Raw genomic sequence first — 21,501 nt, forward strand, 5'->3', positions numbered from 1 at the left:
ATATTTATGTTGGCAGGTTGTGATTTTTGTTTGTTATCTCTCTAGAGCTTGGTGAGGAAGATTCGTCTTTTAAGTTTACACTACAGAGAACACAATACTTTAAGCATCCTGATGTTTAGTTATGACACCCCTTCCATTAGTATGCATGTGGTTACCACACTAGTTTCCCAGTATGGACAAGAAAAGTGGGGGACAAAGGGGTGTGCAAGCCATGGTGGCCAGGCACCTCTGTACTGTGGAGAAGGTAGCAGGAAGCTTATGGGATCAGGGGAATGTTGGTCTAGCCAAATTAAAACCTATCGGTTCTGTGTACACACACACACATTAGATGCCAGAGCCCAATGTTAGAATGTCTTCCTCAGTCATTTTCTACCTGATTTTTAAAAATAGGGTCTCTCACTGGACCCGGAATTTGCCAGTTCATCCAAGCTGGTGAGCTAGCACCAGTGGCCTTCACGTCTGCCCCACAACGATGTAATTGCAGGGGCGCACTGTTGCACCTGGCTCTTCAAAACACGGCTTCTGGGACTTGAACTCAGGTTCTCATGTGTAGCAAGCCCTTTACCCATTGAGCTATCTCCCCAAACCCCCTTGAAAGTTCTTGAGGGAGATTATGAATGGTTAGAGTGCCTGACACAGAACCAGGAAATAGAATAGAGAACCCCACATGTTTTAGAAGGCTGGTGACTCTTTGCTATGCTGTAGCTTCAATTATACTTAACTAACCCCTCCACCCTCCCATCCCCCACCAGGAGAAATATGTTACCACTGGGCTTCTTGATGGAAAATTGTATTCCGTGACAAACGACAACATCCTCTGACTTGGCTTCCACCTGAAGTGTGTGCATGCAGGATGCATGTGACTCCTTTTAATCGGTAACAATGGCAAACTGAGCAGGCCCCTCTGGGGACGTGACTCATGGTGAGTCAGGTGCACATGAAGGCTCCATCCAGCTGTGGGCTTTTTTATTTGGTTGTCGTTGTTGTTTTGCCAAGGGGTCTCGGTTGTGCTGGAGCTTAATTGTTGGTAGGATAGACCCGGATCAAGTGGAAGGAGAGCTCATTCATTCAGAGGCTTCACCCTCGATGGGGACCAGCAATGCCATTCAGCACCTCCGTGGCTGTCCCTGGGCTGTGTGCACAAGGGTAGGACCCTGTACCTCAGGCAGACTCTGCTCTGGAGTTGTGGAGAGCCTAAAGGAGAAGAGAACAGAGCTCAGGGATAGCTTTGGGACCTTCAGGCTAGCCTTTCTAAGCCCTCTGATGGGCTTTATACCTGGACTGAGTCTCTGCCCCAGTATATGGAGCTGAGGTCAACCTAGGGGAGGACTCTCACAGCACTTGAGGAAAAAAAATGGCATCCTCTATCATAGAGGGAGATGTGTTCTACTCAGGGGTGCCCGTGGCTCAGAAGCTGTGTGATATCTGACTGTTTCTTCCCTGCCAGGCACTCATTCTCCCTCTATAAGAATCTTTTCTAAAGCCAGGCGGTGGTGGCGCACGTCTTTAATCCCAGTACTTGGGAGGCAGAGGCAGGCAGATTTCTCCTGGTCTACAGAGTGAGTTCCAGGACAGCCAGGGCTACACAGAGAAACCCTGTCTCGGAAAAAAAAAAAAAAGAATCTTTTCTAGCTTTTCAACTGGATCAATATTATCTCTCACTGTTAGCCCATGGGGCTGCAGGGAGCTCATCTCATCTCTGTGTGCCAAGGATGGGTGCATGGGACCAAGGTCTGGTCAGAAGTGGATTCACGAAGGTTAACAGCATTCACTCTTCCAAGTTTTAGCATCACCCTTATGAAGAGGAACTCATACTTATAAAGGTGTACACATGTACAAAAGGTGTAACTTATGAAGTTATCACCTGTGGTTGATAACTCGGAATGGGCTGGTAGATCACTAAGTTAACAGCTGAGAAGAGCATGCCAGGAGAAACACATGAAGCCAAAAGACAGAGGTATTTTCCTGAAGACCACCATTTGAGCATCTCGGACCAACAGTCTCTGAAGATAGGATATGGACTTTTTTTTATTGTTAACATGAGCCAAATAATTTTTGTTGCTTGATTCGCTTTGACCTGATATTTCTGTTACTATTCTGTTACCCTGAATGGTCCTGAATAATAAATTCATCAAAAGTTGCATAATTGAATCTATGACCGTATATTTATTTATTTAAAAAAATCTCTGTGGGGGAAGTATGTGTTTGTGGTTGTGTATATATGTGTTTTTGTATGTGTTTATGTATATGTAGTGTTGACGTGTGTATTGTGTATGTATGTGTGTGTGTGTGAGGGTAGGTATACATGTGTGGTGTGTGTATGGTACGTATGTGTGTACTGTGTGTGTATATGTTGTGTGTTATATGTGTACTGTGTATGTGTGTAGTATGTATGTGTATGTTTGCGGTGTATGTGGGAGGGTATGGTATGGATGTGTGGATGGTTGTATATGTGTGTTTGTATAGTGTTGCTTGTGTGTGTGCAAGTCAGAAGACAGCTTCCAGCACCTCTTTACCTTCCATTTTGTTTAAAGTCTTTTGTTCACTGCTTCACGCACCGGGGCTAACTGACCCCTGAACTGGGATTTTCCTGTTTTCGTCTCCCATCTTTGCCATGGGAACCCTAGGCTTGCAAACATACGCCATCTCCCCTGGGTTTTGTGTGGGCCTGGTGGTTTTTGTCCTCGCATCCACAGGCTTGCATAGCAAGTGTTTTGCCCACGGAGCATCTCCCCAGATCTGCCTTTATATTTCTCATTATTATGTCCTTGGTGACTGCTCCTGTGTGATCTTTCTACGGCCATCCAGGGGCCACAGAAGTCTTGCTTGGGAAGAAAGGGCAGTACTCTCACATCTCTGGTGCCTCTGGGACATCTGGACTTGGAGAGAAACCTCAGTGGTAGAGTTTTCCTGAACCACCACTTTCCAGATAACTTCCACCTTCCTGTTTGTATTTTGTAACCGTGCTGGAAGCACCTGTTGGAATGCAAGGTCGGGTGTATCCTGAGCACTGCCTTAGGGTCTTTGAAACATTTCAGGGGATGGTTAGGAGCTGAGGTCATAAGCCTAGTCCTTGCTAGGGTGCTAACCCTCTTGGTTGAACTTTGCATTCCAGAGGAGGAAAGATCCAGAGGGGTAGGGAAGGTTTCACAGTGAAGACAGCAGTAGACTGCTCCCAGGACAGCAAAGCCCTCCTGCCTCATAGAAACTGGAGACTTGCCCCTTTGTTTACCGCATTTCAACAACTTGTATTTCAAGAGACAGACTCGAAGGTGTCATTGCTGTCAGCAGCTCAGGAGCATGGTTTGGTGTCTGTCAGCTTGGACCCAAGGGTATAATTGCATCATACCGAGATAAGCCCTTCTTTCTGCTCTAGGAACCACGTGGCTTTCCTTTGTGAGAGTTGTCCTTCTCTAGCAGGAGGGAGCTGCATAGCAACTGTGTCCCACAGGTGTGAATTGTATCCTACTAGGTTAAAGATTCCAGTAGAGACAACTTGGCATCCTCGTAGTTACAGTGGGAATCCCGGGGACTTACGTTCAGGAGTTCAAAGATGGCGATCCCCCATCAGTCAGGCACCAGAAGTAGGCAAGCTCTCTGTAAACTTCACGAATCCCTTGGACCAGCCAGGTGAAGACTGAGAGTGAAGGAGGAGTAGGACTCTGGGAGAAGGGAGCACCTGAGCAGGGACTAACTGGAGGATTGGGTTTTATTTTTGATGGTTGTTGTTGTAGCATACAGATCCGGGGCTGAGCAACCGGAGCATCCAGCCTTCAGCCTGTGCAGGCTGCCCTTGCATCCTACAAACATAAGCTCTGATATGGCAGGGGTGGGATTGTCAAGAGTGGTACTTACTGTGACCTTTCCTGAGGATCTGGCCTCAGTCACTCTTCTCTGTTTTGGTTAAGCTCCTACATCTTCTGGCTGTGCCAGGGCATCCAGCCAAGCATATCTCAGAGAAATATCTACATTGTTGGTGGCGTGATTGTGACTTCCTGTCTTCCAATTTAGAATTTTTTTTTTCTGCCTTGCTTTTTACTGTCTGGGTCATTTGATATTATATCTGGTGCTTCCTGTTTTGAAAGTCTCTGCCTCTAGTCATCAGACTGTAGAAACCCCGGGTCAACTTCTTCCTACTGATGCGGGCTTTAGTCACTTGCTTTGGTGGACTAATTGCGATTTGCGTAATGAAAGCTGTCAGGTGTCGGCTGCTTCTCTCAGCCCCAGACACTTCCCTATTTATAAGTGTTTGTTTTTCAGACGCAGGGACTTTCTCCCCAGTGTGTATAGAGGGGGACTCTTGGTCACCATCCTCCCCACCCCCAACTAACAATGCAGGAGTGCTTCTGTGTTCTCAGGAACAGAGCTCTTGGTTCCCATGGGTCTGCTTCTCAGGACCGGGTTGATGTAGGCATGAGGGACTCAGCCAGTCCTCAACATTGTACCTGCCTCCTTTCCAGACGCTGGTGTGTGTGTGTGTGTGTGTCTCCTTATTCTTCCTTTCTTTCCACTTCAGGGTGTTCAGATCCAACTCAGTGCACCCAGCCTGCTAGTGTAAAGTAGCTAAGCTCATGTTTGCTTTTTCAACAAAGAAAGAGAACTATTGTTCTCTCTAAAGTTTTGCTTCATTCACCTCTTCCTTCCATAGAACAGGTTGACATCAGAGGGCAAGACAAGATCTCATCCTCTCAGGAGCAGGATGGAGGTGAGCTTGTCACCGATAGCTTGTCTTCTGGGGAGAGAAACTTAGCTCTCTTGAGCTGGGTCACACTTACTTTATTTCTTGTTCCTTCTCTTCCTCCTTCCCTTTCTCCCTTCTCTCTCCCCTCCCTCCCTTCCTGCTCCCTTCCTCCTTCCTTCTCCCCCTCTTCCATTTGTGTGTGTGTGTGTGTGTGTGTGTGTGTGTGTGTGTGTGTGTGCGCGTGTGCTTGTAGGCCAGAGGACAACTTTGGATCAGGAACCGTGTCCGTCTCCTTTGAGACAAGGTCTCTCACTGGCCTGGAGGTCACCGAGTAGACTAGGCTGGAGGTTTTCCTGTCTCTCCCTCCTCGGTGCTTAGATGATACGCAGGTACCAGCACTCCTGGGTATTTTCATGTGGGTTCTGGGGATTGCCCTGACGTCTGCATGCTTGTAAAGCAAGTAATTTCCTGATATGGCTATCTCCTAGCCTTTTACCTTGTTTCTTTTGTGGTGATAGTAGAGGGGCAGATCCAGGGCGTTTTATAAGATAATGAAGGCCAGGGCAAGGGAGGAGGGGTGTGTTTATATTAAAATGGCAGCAGCTTTGGGGAGAACATTTAGAAACATCAAAGCAGGCCCTGGAGACCAGCGTCTTGCTCCTTTTCTTTGTGATGCCTTGGATGGGCAGGATGGCCTGGAGAAGTGGAAGCATCCAGAGAGCATGCTCCATGGTGTCACATCTAAGGAGTTTGGTTCCTAGGGAACCATCCAGTTGCTAGGCTATCCAGAGCCAGAGAAGTTGGAAGCGACACTCTTCCCTCCAACTCTCTTCCCTCGCCTTTGCGCCTCAGGTTGAGAGACCTCAGGCTGAGCCTTCGGTGTTTCAGCTAAACTCGGTCCAAGAGTGAGACAAATCCCTTTATCTCTGCATTCTCTCTTCAGCCATCTTCTACTGGGTGATGAAGAAAGAGAGAGATTTATGGATCTGTCACATAAATCTACCTCTGTGAGCAGGTGAGCGACATGTACACTCAACACCACGCTTGAATGAGCTCAGCTCATTACAGTCATCAACCCAAAGCAAGGGCCCACATTACCACTGAGACACAATTTTGTTTTGTGTTATGACTTAAAACAAGAAAAAGCCAATAAAAATCCCAGCTCCCCCTTGTTTCTGTGTATGGTGCTTTGAATGACCTCATTTCTTCTCTGAAGCCATTCCATGAGATTCAGAACTGACTGGAACCATTGAAGGACAGACAAATTCAGATGAGACACTAAATGAATGCTCAGTATAAGTAAGCTTTTACCAGTATCCTGCTGGATGAACACAATCCTATACCCCTAATCCTATGTGCAGTTCCAGGAGACTACCACATTGGATTATTACCATAACCACAGACCTCCCACATATTACTTGTGTGTGTGTGTATGTGTGTGTGTAAGTGCATGTGAATATTATGAGTATGTTTATGGAGGCCAAAAGTTTCTTAGTTGCTTTTCTCCTACTTTAAAATTTTATTTATTTATTTAATTCTGTAGACAGGGTCTCATTATGTAAACTAGATGGTCTGAAACTCATTATACAGTCCAGGCTGTCCTTGAACTCACAGAGATCTGCCTGCCTCTGCCTCCCAAGGGCTGAGATTAAAGGTTGATGCCGCCACTCCAGGCTTTTCTCTACCTTAGTTTTTGAGAAGTTCTGGACCTTCCTGATTTGGTTGGCTGGCTAGCCAGTGGGCTCCAGGGAGCTCCCTGTCTTTATACCACCAACAAGGGGATTTCAAGGATATCCCATCATGCTTGGCTTTTGAAGATTGAACTCTCGTCCTCACGCATGCATGACAAGCAGTTTAATAACTGAGTCATCTCTCCATCCCGGATCTCACAATGTTAAAGCACATGTCCTTTGATGTTGTCTAGCGTAGCATTCCAGTAACGTCTTGGCAGTGATAAGCCTTGGCTTGTTTTCTGAGTGACCATTTTTGTGTTTCACTTCTCTTTTTCTTCATCTGTGAGCTGGAGCTTTGGACGGTGTGGTGGTTGGTTTAACTGTTAACTTGACCATGTAGAAGAGTCCCCGTGAGCCTGTGGACTTGTCTGCGGGGGGATTGTTTTAGGTTAAGCGAAGTAGGATGAATCAGCCTACTGATGTTTTGTTTTGTCTTGTTTTGTTTTGAGACAGGGTTTCTCTGTGTAGCCCTGGCTATCCTGGAACTCCCTCTGTAGCCCCAGCTGGCCTTGAACTCAGAAATCCACCTGGCTCTGCCTCCCAAGTACTGGGATTAAAGGCATGCACCACTACTGCCCAGACAGCCTACTGATTCTAATGGTGCCTGGCAACATTACCTAGGCAGGGGGTCCTGGATTCTGTAAGAGTAGGGAAACTGGGCTGAGCATAAATATGCAATTACTGCTCATTTCTCACTGCTCTTGACTGTGGAGGCCAGTGGTCCCGAGCTCCTTCTGCTGTGACTTCCCCAGTGATGGACTATGACCTGGAATTGGGAGCACAAATAAATCCATTCTCCCTGGTGTTGCTTTTTGTTATGGAAACAAAAACCTAACTAGGACCCATGACCCTGGACATGTGAGCCGTCTATGAAGAGAGATCAGTAAATGCTGCCATTATCATATTTCCTCACACACTTACTTTGTGCTTAGGGTTCTCAGGCTACCTCATTTTGTCAATCCTGTCATCTTAAGAGAAGGTTGGTCATTCCTATGTAAAGGATAAGAAAATAGGGTCAGAGGGGCAAAGCTATATATGTCTGTAGTCACACAGATAGTAAACACAGAAAAACAGATTTGAGAGCTCCCTGTAGGAACCAACCTTACACATTCCCGTACCCTGGGGGTCCCTCGCTTCCATTTCAGCTTGTTATTTCCAAAGTTTGTTCTCGGTCAGCAAAGACAGCCAGAAGCTTGCTCTTTTAACCTTGGTGACTTCTGTCTATTGATGTTTGTCTTTCCCACCAGGTTTCAGCATTCTCGAGTCCCCAGCATCTTGCCCCAGAAAAACTGTGCTCACTCAGCATGTGTAAACTTAAGTAACCAACAAATGGAAGGTAGTGACTATGGGGATTTCAGGGTTCAGGGCCATCCCACATAGCCGGCCTGCATTTCTGTGTTACTTTGCATAGACAGGCTGTCTGAGACCCCTGAGATGTCTGTGGCTGGTGATTTCCACTTACCTTGAGTCATCAACACTCCCCTGGCAGGATGATCTGGGGGCCCAGAGGCAAGCATGGAGTCCCACATCCTGCCCCCTTCCTGCATAGGCATCACATGGTATTAACATGCTGAGAGATTCTACACCACACCAGCCTCTTGTTCTTCTGTCCCTACCACGGAGCAGAGCCACACAGAAGCTCTTAGTCATGCATTTAAACATGTGCTCATCCATCCATCCATCCATCCATCCATCATCCACCCATCCATCGACCCTCTATATATCTCTCCATCCACCTACCCACCCACTTGTTCCTTCATTTCCACACTGATTTAAGTCTTTTGGCTACCTTGAAACAGGAACTAGCAGTTAAGCACAAAGGTCTCTCCAGGCACAATCTTCACCACAGCCACGTAGAATATTTTGCAAATACTTGGACCTGGGGCTTTGGAGAAAGCTTAGTCAGTACAGTGCTTGCCTTGAAAACACAAGGACCCAAGTTCAACACCCAGGACCCAGTTAAAAAGGCTTGCATGGCCAGGAGCAGTCAGCCAACACAAAAAGAACTCAGTGGTACTTTTGTTGACCTTTTTATTTTTTTGTCTCATTTTGCTTTGTTTGGGCACTTTGTTGTTGTTGTTGTTTTATTGTTTTTGTTTGTTTTTGATTTTTATGTATTTGTGTGTTTTGATTTCCATTTTGTGTAAGTGTTTCCTGTCTTTTTGTTTTTGTTTGTTTTGAAGAGAGAGAGAGAGAGAGAGAAAGGACATAGGGAGGATCTGGGAGGAATCATGGGAGGGGAAACATAATCAAAATATATTATATGAAAAAAGTGTTATTTGGTCGCAGACAGCCTGTCTATGCAAAGTAACCCAAAGAAGGCAGGCCAGCTATGCGGGATGGCTCTGAACCCAGAAATCCCCACAGTCACTGCCTTACATTCATTGGTTACTGATTTTATACAGGCTGAGTGAGCAGTTTTTCTGGGGCAAGGTGCTGGGGACTCGAGGATGCTGAAAAGTGTTATTAGGAATTTAGCTCAGTGGTAGAGCAGTTGCCTAGCAAGCATAAGGCCCTGAGTTCAGTCTTCAGCTCTGATAAAAAAAAAAAAAAAAAAAAAAAGAAGGAGGAGGAGGTATACATTTGTGATCCCAGTACATGGAAGGCAGAAGACATATATGGGTTTCTGGAGCTCCCTGGCCAGCCAGCCTAGCTTACTTGTGAATCCTAGTCTCAAAAACCCAAGGTGGTCAGCAGCTGAAGAATAACACCTGAGGTTGACCTCTGCACACACCTCAATCTCCCTCTCCCCCTCTCCTCCCTTCCCGTCTCCCCCTCACCCCTTCTTCCTCTCCCTCTCCCTCTCCATTTCTTTCTCCCTCTGCCTCTCTCTCTTTTCCCCTCTCCATCTCTCCTTCCCTCTCCATCTCCCTCTCTTAGAACTAGAAGCAGAATCTCTCAGCCAGCTGTAGGAATCTATTTACGGTGATTTAGAATCACCATGTGATTTGGAGGCACGGCTGATTTGAAGACCCTCTAGTCTCCAGATTCACAATGTAGCAGGAGTCAAGGCCTGTGAGGGGTGCATTGCTCCACCCTATCCCCCTTTGTATTGGATCTACTATTCTCTGAGTAACCTGTAAGCATGTCCTTCCAAAAAAGTTCCTCTAGATAAAACTACCCCAGGCGGTCAGCTCCCAGAGGACAGGGTCATGTCTGCTTTTCTTACTGTTGTGTTCCCAGTGCTTACAGCAGGGTTTGGGACCTAGTAGGTGCCCAGCAAATATTGAACCAGTCCATCCACCTACCTACCACCCATTTGTTCATCCTTTTCTCCCTCTCTTTCCATCCATGCTTCCATCCGTGCCCCCATGCACATGTCCATTCATCCGTGTATCCATCCATTTATCTTTTTTTTTTTACCTTCCTCCTTCCCTCTTTTCTTTGATTCTCCTCAGCCTGTACTGTGGCTGTCTGCTTTTTGTCTCATGATGTAGGGTGTAGATCTGTGTAGGAGGCAGGCAGGGAAACGCCATGCTAGGATGAGTGCTCTCTCAGTGCTCAGCTTCAGGTCCTGGACTGTGATGAGCAATGGGACTGGAGGCTGAGTTGTGCTAGAACAGAGGAGAATAGGCCACGGTGTGTGTTGCTCTCTAGCAAGTGTGGATTCATCTCAAAACAGACACAGGCCCCGGGGTGAGCTTTGGAGTAGGGAGATGTGGCTGGTACTGGGCAGTCATTAAAACAGTGGCTGACCTCCTGTCAGACACGGTGAGGCTCTGCAGACCTCAGCTCTCTCTAGCTGTCCCCCGAGACATTCAGAGAGAGGCCCATCCATCACAGGGTCCCCTTGGGATGGCCACTGGCGCTTGTCTGAGACTCAGTTATGGGGTTCTGTTTTCAGCTCTGATCTTGTCACATTCAAGCTGTCAACTGTACAGACCCTGAAAAGCCAGTCGCAGAACCCTGGGGATAGGTGCTCAGCGGATGACCTTGAGGGGACTCTGCTGAGTGTGGAACTGTGGTGATAAGAGGGACAAATGAGAAGAAGCCACTGGGCCAGCTGCCTTTGTGCTGGTCTATCCCACCCCTTTGTGTTCATCCTCGGGGGATGGGTGGGCAGCTGCATTAAATCTGTTTTGCCCTGGTACTCTCCTGGTGGCCTTTCTTGCTTTCTGCCAACCTTTACTAGGAATATGGAAGGCGATGGGGCGGGATACACTAGTAATGCTACCTAGAGCTGAGCAATCTTGTTCTTGTGTAGTTACTTAATGTCTCTGATTCTGTCTCTTGACAGAATGGTTAAAACGGCAGGGCAGGATGTACCACCTGGCATTTGAGACTCATTCCATCAGTCTACAGCAGACTCTTCATTCCCGTTGTCATTTGTACAGGGATGGGACACAGAATAGCTTGGATTCTTGCTGTTTTGTCTCAGGTAAAGAGGTTCCGGAGCTGTCCTGTCCTGGAGTTGAGCACCAAAACTAGGGCCTTGCCCTTGCTAGGTAAGTGTTCTACCAATGAGCTATATCTCCAATCCCAGGAGCATTTTAAGTTAGACAAATTGCTTCATGACATTCCAGGGACTGGGTTAGAGATGTAGCTGAGTTGGTAGAGTGTTCTCCCGGCATGCACAAAGCCCTGAGTTCCGTCCCAGCACCTTATACATCAGATGTGGTGGTCCAAGCCTATAGCCCCAGTATTTAAGAGGTGGAGGCAGGAGAATGGAAAATACAGGGTCATCCTTAGCTGTATAATGATTTGAGACCAGTATGGGCTATTTAAGACCTGGGAGAAAACAAAACAAACAAACAAACATAGCAAAAAAATATTCTCCCATCCAAAACATAAAAAACAAGAAACAAAACAAGAAAGCAGAAACGTACCTAGGCCTGCTTAAGGAGGAAAGATAGGAATTGGGGTGCAGGTGAGGAGCTAGGCGTCTATCAGTCTCTGTTCCCTCCTGGTCTCTTACATCACTCACGGGGACTGAAGAACACTTCTAGCCATAAGTGTGGGCACAATGACTCAGCTCTCCTCATGGGGCATAGCGGGGCAGTGTGCTAGCTTCTCTGGCAATCCTCAGGCTAGCTCTAGGGCAAGAGATATCTCAACTGGGGCTGTGGGCTGCCTGGAGCCTAGTGTAGCTAGGGCCAAGTGAAATAGCAAGGCTAAGTAAGAGTCTATTGGGAGCTGAGGAGTCAATGCTGGGAGAGAGGAGCGAGGCTGGATGAAATGGGCGCATGCAGCGATGCCCCTCCCACATCTTCCAGGACGCTCCTCTGTACCTCCTATAGCACGGGCCCCACAGCTATTCAAAGGCATCTCCACTTCCTCGTGGGCCTTAAGGAAGGCACCAGTGTTGTGAAATGTCCGTGCAGAATGGAAACCCAGACACCACGCCCACTGGGCTGGGACTCATGCAATCTCCGGTCCTGGCCAGTGAGTGACGTGGAAGCTTGTTTGTGTGTGGGCCGTTCCCACAGCCAGGTACCCCATGATAGTCCAGCCCCACCCTCCTCTCAGAGGAAGGCGCAGCCCTATCTACTTTGGCCCTGGATCACAGCAGTGACTGGGGTGGGGTGGTAATTTCCCCCTTTCTTTGTGTCATGTAGTTTAGACTACATCCATGGTTTCCAAAATACAGTTTTATACACTAACTGGCCAAACACAAGCTGAATTTAGGTACTGTATAACTAAATTCTTTTATGTATTTGTTTCAATACTTAGCTGGCATGTCATACATATGATTTCATGATTGTTATTCCCTGGCATACGTTTCAGTTTATTTAAGTAAAAAGGCTGAACATACACAAGAAGAGTCAGTTAAAATATTAGCAGATTGGAGTGGAGATGGGGTGTAGTTGGTAGGGTGCTTACAAGCATGCATGAAGCCCTGGGTTTCATCCCCAGCACCCCCAAGGCAAGGTGTGGTTATGCATAGTTAGGACTAAGGGCGGTGGAGACAAGAAAATCAGAAATTCAAAGTCATTTTCAGATACATAGTGAGTCTGATGCCAGCCTGGACTCTGTGAGACCCTGTCACAAAACCAAACCAAACCAAACCAAACCAAACCAAACCAAACCAAACCTTAGTATGGAAGATAAAAATGTCAACAACACGCATAACTTATAAAAATTTCTGTTTGTCACATTGATTTAAAGCCAACTATAGATGGAAGCAGTTTTAATAATGTAACTGATATGTCTAAAATATAATTTCTCTCTCTATATATTATCTAGAAAATTATTGAGCAGTTATATGTAACATATATGCATATACACATATGTATGCACATTATATATTTAAATATTTATACATGCATTACAATATACATATTGCACATATTGTATGTTGTAAAAATTTGGGGTATGTTGCTCTCTGTGTCAGCCCTCAATATGACCCAGCCCTATCTCAGAAGTTCAGAGGTCACACTTGTCTGGAAGTACAGGCTTAGGCACTCTGTGGATTTGATGTTATTGTTTCTATCTTCAATGCAGCCCAGGCAACATTTGGTATGCATGGTAAAGAGTGGTTCCCTAGACCTACTGGCAGCATTGGGTGGTAGAACCTTAAAGAGGTTACACACACACACACACACATGCATGCACTGCAAACTGAGTCAGACTGAAATGCTTTTTGGGTCATCCATCTCTGTCCCTGCCTCTTCACACTCCTAAGAATCAGCCACCACAATTTTAATGGTTTTTATACTCTTGGGCTCTGCTCTGCCCAGGCTATTTGGCCAGTAGTGTGTGTGTAACTTGACTTCCTCAAGTTACTTAACACTGTTTGTTATAATCTCACCTCCATCAGTCATGAAGGGTGGAGTTCTTAAAGCAAGGTTATTTGGGTGCCATTGGATGGGCATATGATTAACGTCCTGGGTGTGACGGTCTTGGATGTGAGTCTGGGATCCACAGCCTGAAATCTGTCCCATCAATGACAGGCTGGCCATGGCCTACTGGAGACCTCCAAATTGGAGTTCTGCTGACTTCAGCTGCCTCAGATGGAAGCACTGTTGGAGGAGGGAACACAATGAACTAATTGGAAATATTTATAAGACTGAGCACCAACCTAAAAATTGCCTTAGAAGAAATGCCGACTAAATTCCAGCCGAGCCAGAAACCAGCTTCCCTGGTCTTTAATGACTACTATTTTCACAAAAGGAGTTGTCACCCCAAGCCCCTGTTTGTTCACCCTGACATTTTATCCCTTGCAAAGCTCTCTAGGGATCAATTAATATTATCTGGAGAAACATGAGTCATAAGTGGAAGCTGATGAGCTTGTCTTGGACATGCTTTCTCCCCCTCTCCTCTCCGCGTTTATTCTTGTGCACATATGTACAGCATTACATCATAGGGAAAGCCACCTGACCCCAGAATCCCCAACCTCATCAAGAGGGTTGGCCTCCCACCCCAGGCTAGGAACAAAGCGGGTGAAACTTACAGATCCCAAATGAATGAACTCAGTGAACTTGACTTGTTAAGGAGGGAACAATGGACGGATTCTTAGGCTCAGATTCCATGGGGGTGAAAACCAGGACCCAAGAGAAAGCACTAGAATCCTTTAAGTAAGACGGAGACAATTTAGACCCATTAAAGGTGTACTCTTCAACAGTTGTCACCTTTTAAAAATGGTTTTTATTCTTGCATATTAATTATATATAATAATGGGTTTCATTGTGATATTTTCATATATATATATATATATATATATATATATATAATTTTAATCCCACTCCCCCTTATCTTGTCTCATCCTTCTGCCCACTCTTTCTTCTATTTAGTCCTTCCTGGATATGCTCATAGACCAAAGGTGTGTTTCTTAGCTGGTTTCTGATCCATTCCAACTGACAATGAAGATTAACTAGCACAGGAGATAACAGGGATGGAGAAGTGCCCAGGGGAATCTTTGTTCAATCAAGGGCAGGCAGAGGGAATATCTTTTCAGGATCTGGGAGAGGAGCCCTGACCGGAGCTATAAGCATCATAGAATCATACGGCCACTGTCTCAATAGCAAGCAGCCTCATCTTTCCCCCCTCTAATCCTGTGCCTGAGTGAGTGCTACCCCAAAGCCTTTAGAATAATGCCCGGCACATGTGTGTCCAGGGCTAAGTGCTGGTCTCTATCCTTACCTCTGAGAGCCACAATGCCTGGTCTGGATCTTGCTTGAGGCTATTTCTCTATAAGAACAGAGAAGCCTCTCTGTTTCTGAAAGCCTAAGTATTTATTTGACTTAGTCTGGAGGCTCGCAATTTGCTGCTCGAGCCTCGTCTAGGTCCTCACCCACATAACTGGCAATATGACCTTATTTAAATTACAGCAGAATCTCCTGTGCGGTTGACTCTGGGGTCAAGTGACTCTGAATTGGACTTTCTGCTAAGAAATGTAGAAACTGACCCTGGATCAGGAGGATTTATGAAATGTTTGAGAAAGAGCGTGTTGTGTGTCTTGAGACATACCGGGAAGCTGTGATTCAACTGGGAGACTCTGGAACTGAGAGAGAGAGCCGCTGGGATCCTCAGCTGGCGACTCAGTGTCCTTCAGACCCTGACCTGCTGCTCTCTGCTCTTGACTATCCTGCCCAGGATAGGGCTAGCCCCAAGGATTGCTCTCCACATCGCCTCCAGGCTCCCTAGCCAAAGGCTTAACAAATGCAGAGAGCCAAGCTAGGAGGAGAGATTGGCGGATTTTATGATGTTTTTTAATTAATACATATTAATTGTACACAATAATGACCTTTATTGTGACACTTTCATATATGTTTATAATGTTATTTGATTACATTCACCCTGATTGTCTTCTCTGTTCCCTCCTGTGCACATTGAACCCCAATGAATCTTCTCTCTCTGTGTGTGTGTGTGTGTGTGTGTGTGTGTGTGTGTGTGTGTGTGAACTAGTGACTAATTGCGGTTACTTCCAAAAACACAGGTGAAGAGTTTCAGGAGCATGAGTGAGGAATTATTGACAGCAACCTGGGCAACTTACCAGTATCTAAATTACTGAAAACATATGTCTTTTCCATCCTCAGCAACTATCAACTGATTCTAGATTCTCAGGATGGGGTAGGGCCTCATGAGACCCAACTACTGTTAACTGCCTCTAGATCCTCTCGGGAGGGATAGGGTTTCATGAGCCCCTAGAGCTGGGGTGTTTTTCTGCCCTGAGTTCCTACCAATCGCATCTTTCCATTTCTGTAGTTCTCACTGGACAGCTGTCTTCCCACGGGCCTCTCATCGATTTGCGAGCTGCATGTCTGTTTTAGCTTCGTTTATGCTTCTCTGATATAATATCCTGACAAAAGACAACACAGAGGAGATAAAAGGTTTCTTTGGATGAAAATCCCAGGCTAGGCTACAGTCCATTATTGTGGGGAAGGTAAAGCAGGAACTCGAGGCAGCTGGTCGCATCAAGTCCATATTCAAGAGTAAGAGAATAAATGCATGGGCATTGTGTGCTCACTAGTGTTCAGCTAGCTTTTCTCTCTCTTATACAGCCCAGGACCCTAAGCCATGGGAATGGTGCCACCCATTGTGGGCTGGGTTTCCCCACATCAGTTAAGGCAATCAAGATAATTTCTCACTGATGAACCTACAGGCCAACTTGATCTAGACAATTCCTCAACCAAGACTGTTTTCATATGACTCCAGGTTATGTCAACTTTACAATTAAAACTAACCACCACCATATCTAATGTCCAATGACTCTGATATAATTAAAAACACACACGCGCATACACACACACACACACACACACACACACACACACACACGGTATGGAGGATGAGGAGTTCATCTTGGTTACACTTTATAAAGGTCAGAACAGTGAGAATTCGCCTTCTCCAAGGTTGGATTTGCAGAATAATTCTGATGGTTGTCTAATTTTCTAGGATTTTATCAAATCCTGTCCATTTTGGATGGAGGACTTCATCTCCTTTTATGCTTGTATAATGTCAGATATGGAAAATGAGCCCTTAGCTTCCTGGATTCTTAGCTCCCAGGATACCATTCTATCATCTATCTGTCTTTCTGCCTATCTGCCTATCTATCTATCTATCTATCTATCTATCTATCTATCTATCTATCTATCTATCTGTCTATCTATCATCTATTTATCTATCATCTACCCATTAATCCATCTACCCTTCCAACTATTTATGTGCATGTATATTTATGAGGGTGCTAATGTACATATGTGTGAAGGCCAAAGGTCAACCCTGGGTGGTGTTCTTTTGGTGCTGTCCACCTTGTTGCTGTCTAACTTTTCCATAATTTCCAATTTTGTGTGTGTGTTGTACATGCGTGGCATATGCATGTGAATGCATTCACGTGTATATCCACGGTCACATATTTGGAGGCCAGAGGAGGGTGCCTTTTTTTTTTTATCACATATTACATTATTGCTTTAAGGTAGGGTCTTTCCTTGACCAGAGGCTCACTGTTTGACTAGGCTGGCTGGCTAGCAAGCTCCCAGGATCCTCCTGTTTTTTTTTTTTTTTTTTTTTTTTTAAGACAGGGTCTCTCACTGCCTTGGAGCTCACCAATCTAGGCTGGTTGACCAGATCTCCAGTTTCTCCAGCACTGAGATTACCCATGCATACCATCATGCCTGGCTTTTGATGTGGATTCTCAGTATCACACTCAAGAACCCTTCTAGGAGGGACTTTACCAACTGGAGCATCTCCCCAGCCCCTACAACACTCTTCTATGCTCATCTCTCTGGAGGTGCTGGTCATTGTTCTTCGCATTTGGCCATAACTGAAGCCAAGTGAGCAGAAGGGAAAGTCGTTTCAGAAAGTATGGGCCCATTGAGGTTATGGTGGTTTCCTGTCCCCGTTAGGAAGAACTGTATCTGTCACACACACTGACAGATAACTCTTCTTCTCAGAGTTTGCCTGATGCGAGAACTTGGAGACTCACAAGATTCCCACACCCTCCAGTGTCCCCAAGGAAATGAGCTCCACTCTTACCCCCCAGAATGCTCCAGTGTTTTACATATGGGAGGCGCCTTTCAGTGCACACGACTTGAAGTCACTCCATCAGTCTGGGTTTGTTTAACTTCTCAGAGAAGCAGTGCCATGGGAAGGGCTGTTAAATATTTCCCAAGCAAGCTTTGGGAAAAAAAAAAAAACGCTGCCAGGAGGAAAAATGGTCCACCCCAAAGAAGTTATTCCTGCACTGACACGCATTGCTATTTGCTCTAAAGAAAACTCCAAACCTCTGGATCCAAGTGTGGCCTATATTTTACAGCCTGTTCACCTACAGGGTTCGTTCAGACATATGCAGGGTTATTGAGGACATCCAGAGGACATCCAGCAGTGTCCACCTGGACATATGCGGAGTTACTAAGGGCACCTGGCAGAGCCCATCATGAGGAGAGATAGTGGTCCAGAGGATGAGGGCAGCAGGCTAGGTTTTTGAGACCTTGGTACAACTCTTTTCTGCCTACCTGCTCCAAACTCAGTCTTGCTCCCTCTCTGGCTGCAAACCTTTGTTTTAAGGCAATAACTTGGATCTTTCCACTCACTTCTATCTGTCCATCCACCCTTTTGTCCGTCCATCATCCGTCCATCTGTCTATCTGTCTGTCTATCATTTTTCCCTGTTTATATGCTCGTTTCAGAGTTTGTCTCTATCCTGCACTTCTGGACCTCATTTAGTTGTGTGTCTTTAGGAATGTGTTTGCTTCTTTTTTGGAACTCAGCCCTCCCTCTGTTCTTACTGATTTAACCTTGACCCCAGGATGAAAATAGCCCCACTTTTAGCCTGGAGTCCCAGGAACCTGCTCAGCAGGACCGATGACCAACCTCTGTGCTCCCCATGGAGTGTGAGGGATGAGGAAAAAAAAATTATAAATGGTTCCCAAAGACACAGGGATGCAAATTGAAATCTTGAAGTGCCATTCATGTCTACCATATCAGTAAAAATTAATTAATCCGATGACAGCAGGGATGGTGAGCTCTGGGCATCAAGGACCTCTTTGGCGGGGATGTAAATTAGCACAGCCTCTTTGAAGAACAACTTGGAATAGCTATTGAAATAAAAGAGGCATTCATACTGTGAGGCAGCAGTTCGCCCCTTGGTTATGTAGCCTGGAGACTATATAATATAGGTGTACAGATATGTCCTTGCATGTTCACATGCACTATCTACATGTGTATTACATACACACACATACAAACAACACAAGCATAAAAGAATGATCATTATTCAATCCAGAGTTGTGGTTCATGGAATTCTATATTCTATATGTAATGGAACAGACTATACAGAAGTTAATGCATGCACTGGTCTAACTTTTCATACAGCTATGTACATTTGAAACAATGTCAAACTAAAGCAACATGCGAAAGGCTAACTGCGCAGAGCACATGCGTGTATAATGTATATAGGTACAATGTATGTTCTTATCAATAGGTTCATAGCTAGTAAACAATAGAAACTATATATGGAAACAACAGATTAAATGGTAACCTCTGAAGAGGGAGAAAGGGTAGACCATGCAGCACTGGTTGGGAGATGGAGAAGGGAAGCAATTGGCCAGTAGTACTGAGTTACAATTAGGAGGAAGCGAAAAAATCTGAAGCTGTCACTCAGGTCAATGACTACAAGCATCGGCGAGTAATATCTGTATGTTTCAAAACAACAGATGTATTCTCAATATTTTTACCAGAAAGAAATGGTGTTTGGGGAGATAGCTATGCTTAACCTGGTGTCAGTGTCAGCATGCAACCCTAAACTGAAACAGCACGTGGTGCCTCATTAATATGTGGAATTTTCTTCTGCGTACTCCAGTGGAAAAGTAAGTTTAAAACTTGCCTTAGAAAAAACAATAGAGGCCTGGTGAGATGGCTCAGTAGACAGAGGTGCTAGTGTGCAGGCCTGATGACCAAAGTTCAATCCCAGATCCCACAAGGTGTCAGGAGAGAACTGCCTTCCCAGAATTCTCTGTCTTCCACAGTAAATCACCTGTGTATTACATATGTGTATTACACATGCATACCTACTAATAGCACAAGTGCAGAAAAATGCTGATTATATAGCTCAAAACACACAGACACAGACTCACAGACACATAGACACACACTAACACACATATGCACACACACAAATTTTAACAAAGAAATGAAACTTTACTTTCATGTGGATATTTTACTTCTTTGAAAGGGAGTATAGAGGTAGGGGTGGAGAAAGAGGGTAAGGAATAGAAAGGAGACAGATTGGGGGGAGGAGGAGTGGAGGGAGAGGCAGAGAGAAAGAGGAGTGGAGGGAGAGACAGAGAGAAAGGGGGAATTTGAAGCTGTTTTAGCAAAATCTTAGTGATGGATTTACAGAAATATAGTATATTATTTTCTGTTATTATGTTTGAACTATGTCTTATTTACAAATTTTGAATGTAATAAAATGAATGGAGGCTGGGACTATATCTATCTTGGTGGGTAAGGAGCTTATTGTACAACCATGAGGATGCAAGTACAATTCGGGCATCTACAGAAAAGGCAGGCATGACGGCATGCATCTGTAATCCCAGCACCAAGGAGTGGAAACAGGAGGCTTCTGGGAGCTCACTGATTAGTCAGTCTAGGTAATTGATGACTTCCAGGTTCAGTGACAGGCCTTGTATCAAAAATAAGGTAGAAAGTGACTGAGGGAGATACTCTGCTATTGACCACTGGTGTCTACATGTACATGCGTACACATGGGCAGATGTTAATCCTTCCTTACACATATCTGCACATGAATATATATACACATAATATACAGAAATGTAGCACATTATTTTTCTCTATTGGTGTGACTGAATTACCTGATACTTTAAAATTTTAAATGCAAGAGAATGATTTCTCTGATCCATTTTAAATCTTTTACTCTTTGACAAATATATATCAATATCAATATATTAATGTGTCATATTAATATATAACAATATATAATTACATCAATATATTATAACACTTACATAATTATATATTATATTAAATATAATATTATATACATATATCATCTCCAATTTCCTCCCTACTCCCCCTAGACACTTCCCACTATATCCCCTTTTTTATCTTCATGTCCTTCTTAGACTCACTTTGGTCTTAGAAGATTGATGCTATCTAGAGATGCATTTTCAAGCATGGCCCATAGGAACATCTGGTCAACCATCGGTTTCAGTATTTCTTTTGTGATTTTTGTATCCACACCTGCCTTAGTTGAGATGTGTCTGTACTGTATTCTCCCCTAGTGAGACTCAGGAGAAGTGAATGTTCACTTTGAGAGAATCCAAGTCTTCAGGTGGCTTTAAGTCTCAGGTGTCATTCTGCAACCCTAACCTTGAGCTTCCCACCACAGTGCCTCTTGGAGCTGTGAGAATCAGGGCCCCAGGCCAGCCTTGTTGGAGGACCCAGGGAAGATAGAGGAAGCTGAACTTGGAACCTGCTCTCTGGTGTTCCTCTTTGGAAAGGTTGGCGTGTAAGGGGACTTGCCTGGATCAGTCTGCAGAGAGGAGGAAGCCAGGCTCTCAGGGCAAAATTCTGTTCAAGTCCAGTAAATGGCCCAGGACTGTTGTTTTCCCAGACCTTACTTCCCTAAATGAGGGCATGTGCTACAAAGGCCTGGCGATAGAACCCTGGGATCTGCAAGGCCAGGCTGACAGAAAGGCAGAATCTGAGCCAGTGACTCATGGGGACCTTCCAAAGTTCTCTTTCTCCTAGGACTTTTGAAAAGCCTCTTAAAAGCAGAGATCACATGTCAGACTCCACTCTTGTCTCTACGCCAAAACAACTTCCTCAGATTCTTTGTGTCTGTTACCATATAGCCAAGCTCAGGGCCTCGATAGTAGCCAGAAAAAAAAAAACAAACAAAAACAAAAACAAAAACAAAAACAAACAAAATAGATATAAATGAGAACTCGGCACCTCAACTTACAAATAAAGTGGTGATTCCTTTATTTTTGGGACTAATAGCTCTATTTTGTAGAAAGCAGGATCATACCACTTTCAAGATGTCTCTCTCTCTCTCTCTCTCTCTCTCTCTCTCTCTCTCTCTCTGTGTGTGTGTGTGTGTGTGTGTGTGTGTGTGTGAGGGTGCATGTACATGTGATGAAGAAGCTAAAGGTGATTTCAACTGTCTTCTTCAATCATCTCCATCTTA

At 45.0% G+C, this 21,501-nt stretch overlaps 1 long non-coding RNA gene across 2 annotated transcripts in view; it reads right to left on the reverse strand.

The window, feature by feature from the left end:
- Window positions 1-822: 822 nt before the first annotated feature.
- LOC116070067 overlaps window positions 823-21,501 on the reverse strand; it is a 30,535-nt gene continuing 9,856 nt past the window's right edge. Inside the window, exons 2-8 of one of the 2 annotated variants that reach the window (XR_004110265.1) lie at window positions 15,534-15,652; window positions 13,163-13,373; window positions 9,778-9,968; window positions 8,204-8,299; window positions 7,877-8,026; window positions 7,336-7,404; window positions 823-1,194 (exon numbers count right to left, since the gene is read on the reverse strand). This is a non-coding gene — a long non-coding RNA (uncharacterized LOC116070067). Of the gene's footprint in view, window positions 1,195-7,335; window positions 7,405-7,876; window positions 8,027-8,203; window positions 8,300-9,777; window positions 9,969-13,162; window positions 13,374-13,804; window positions 13,911-15,533; window positions 15,653-21,501 lie in introns of those variants that run through there. The other variant, XR_004110266.1, reaches the window with a different exon arrangement.

This window comes from Mastomys coucha, unplaced genomic scaffold, assembly GCF_008632895.1.
Source record: "Mastomys coucha isolate ucsf_1 unplaced genomic scaffold, UCSF_Mcou_1 pScaffold1, whole genome shotgun sequence".
Classification (NCBI taxonomy): Eukaryota; Metazoa; Chordata; class Mammalia; order Rodentia; family Muridae; genus Mastomys; species Mastomys coucha.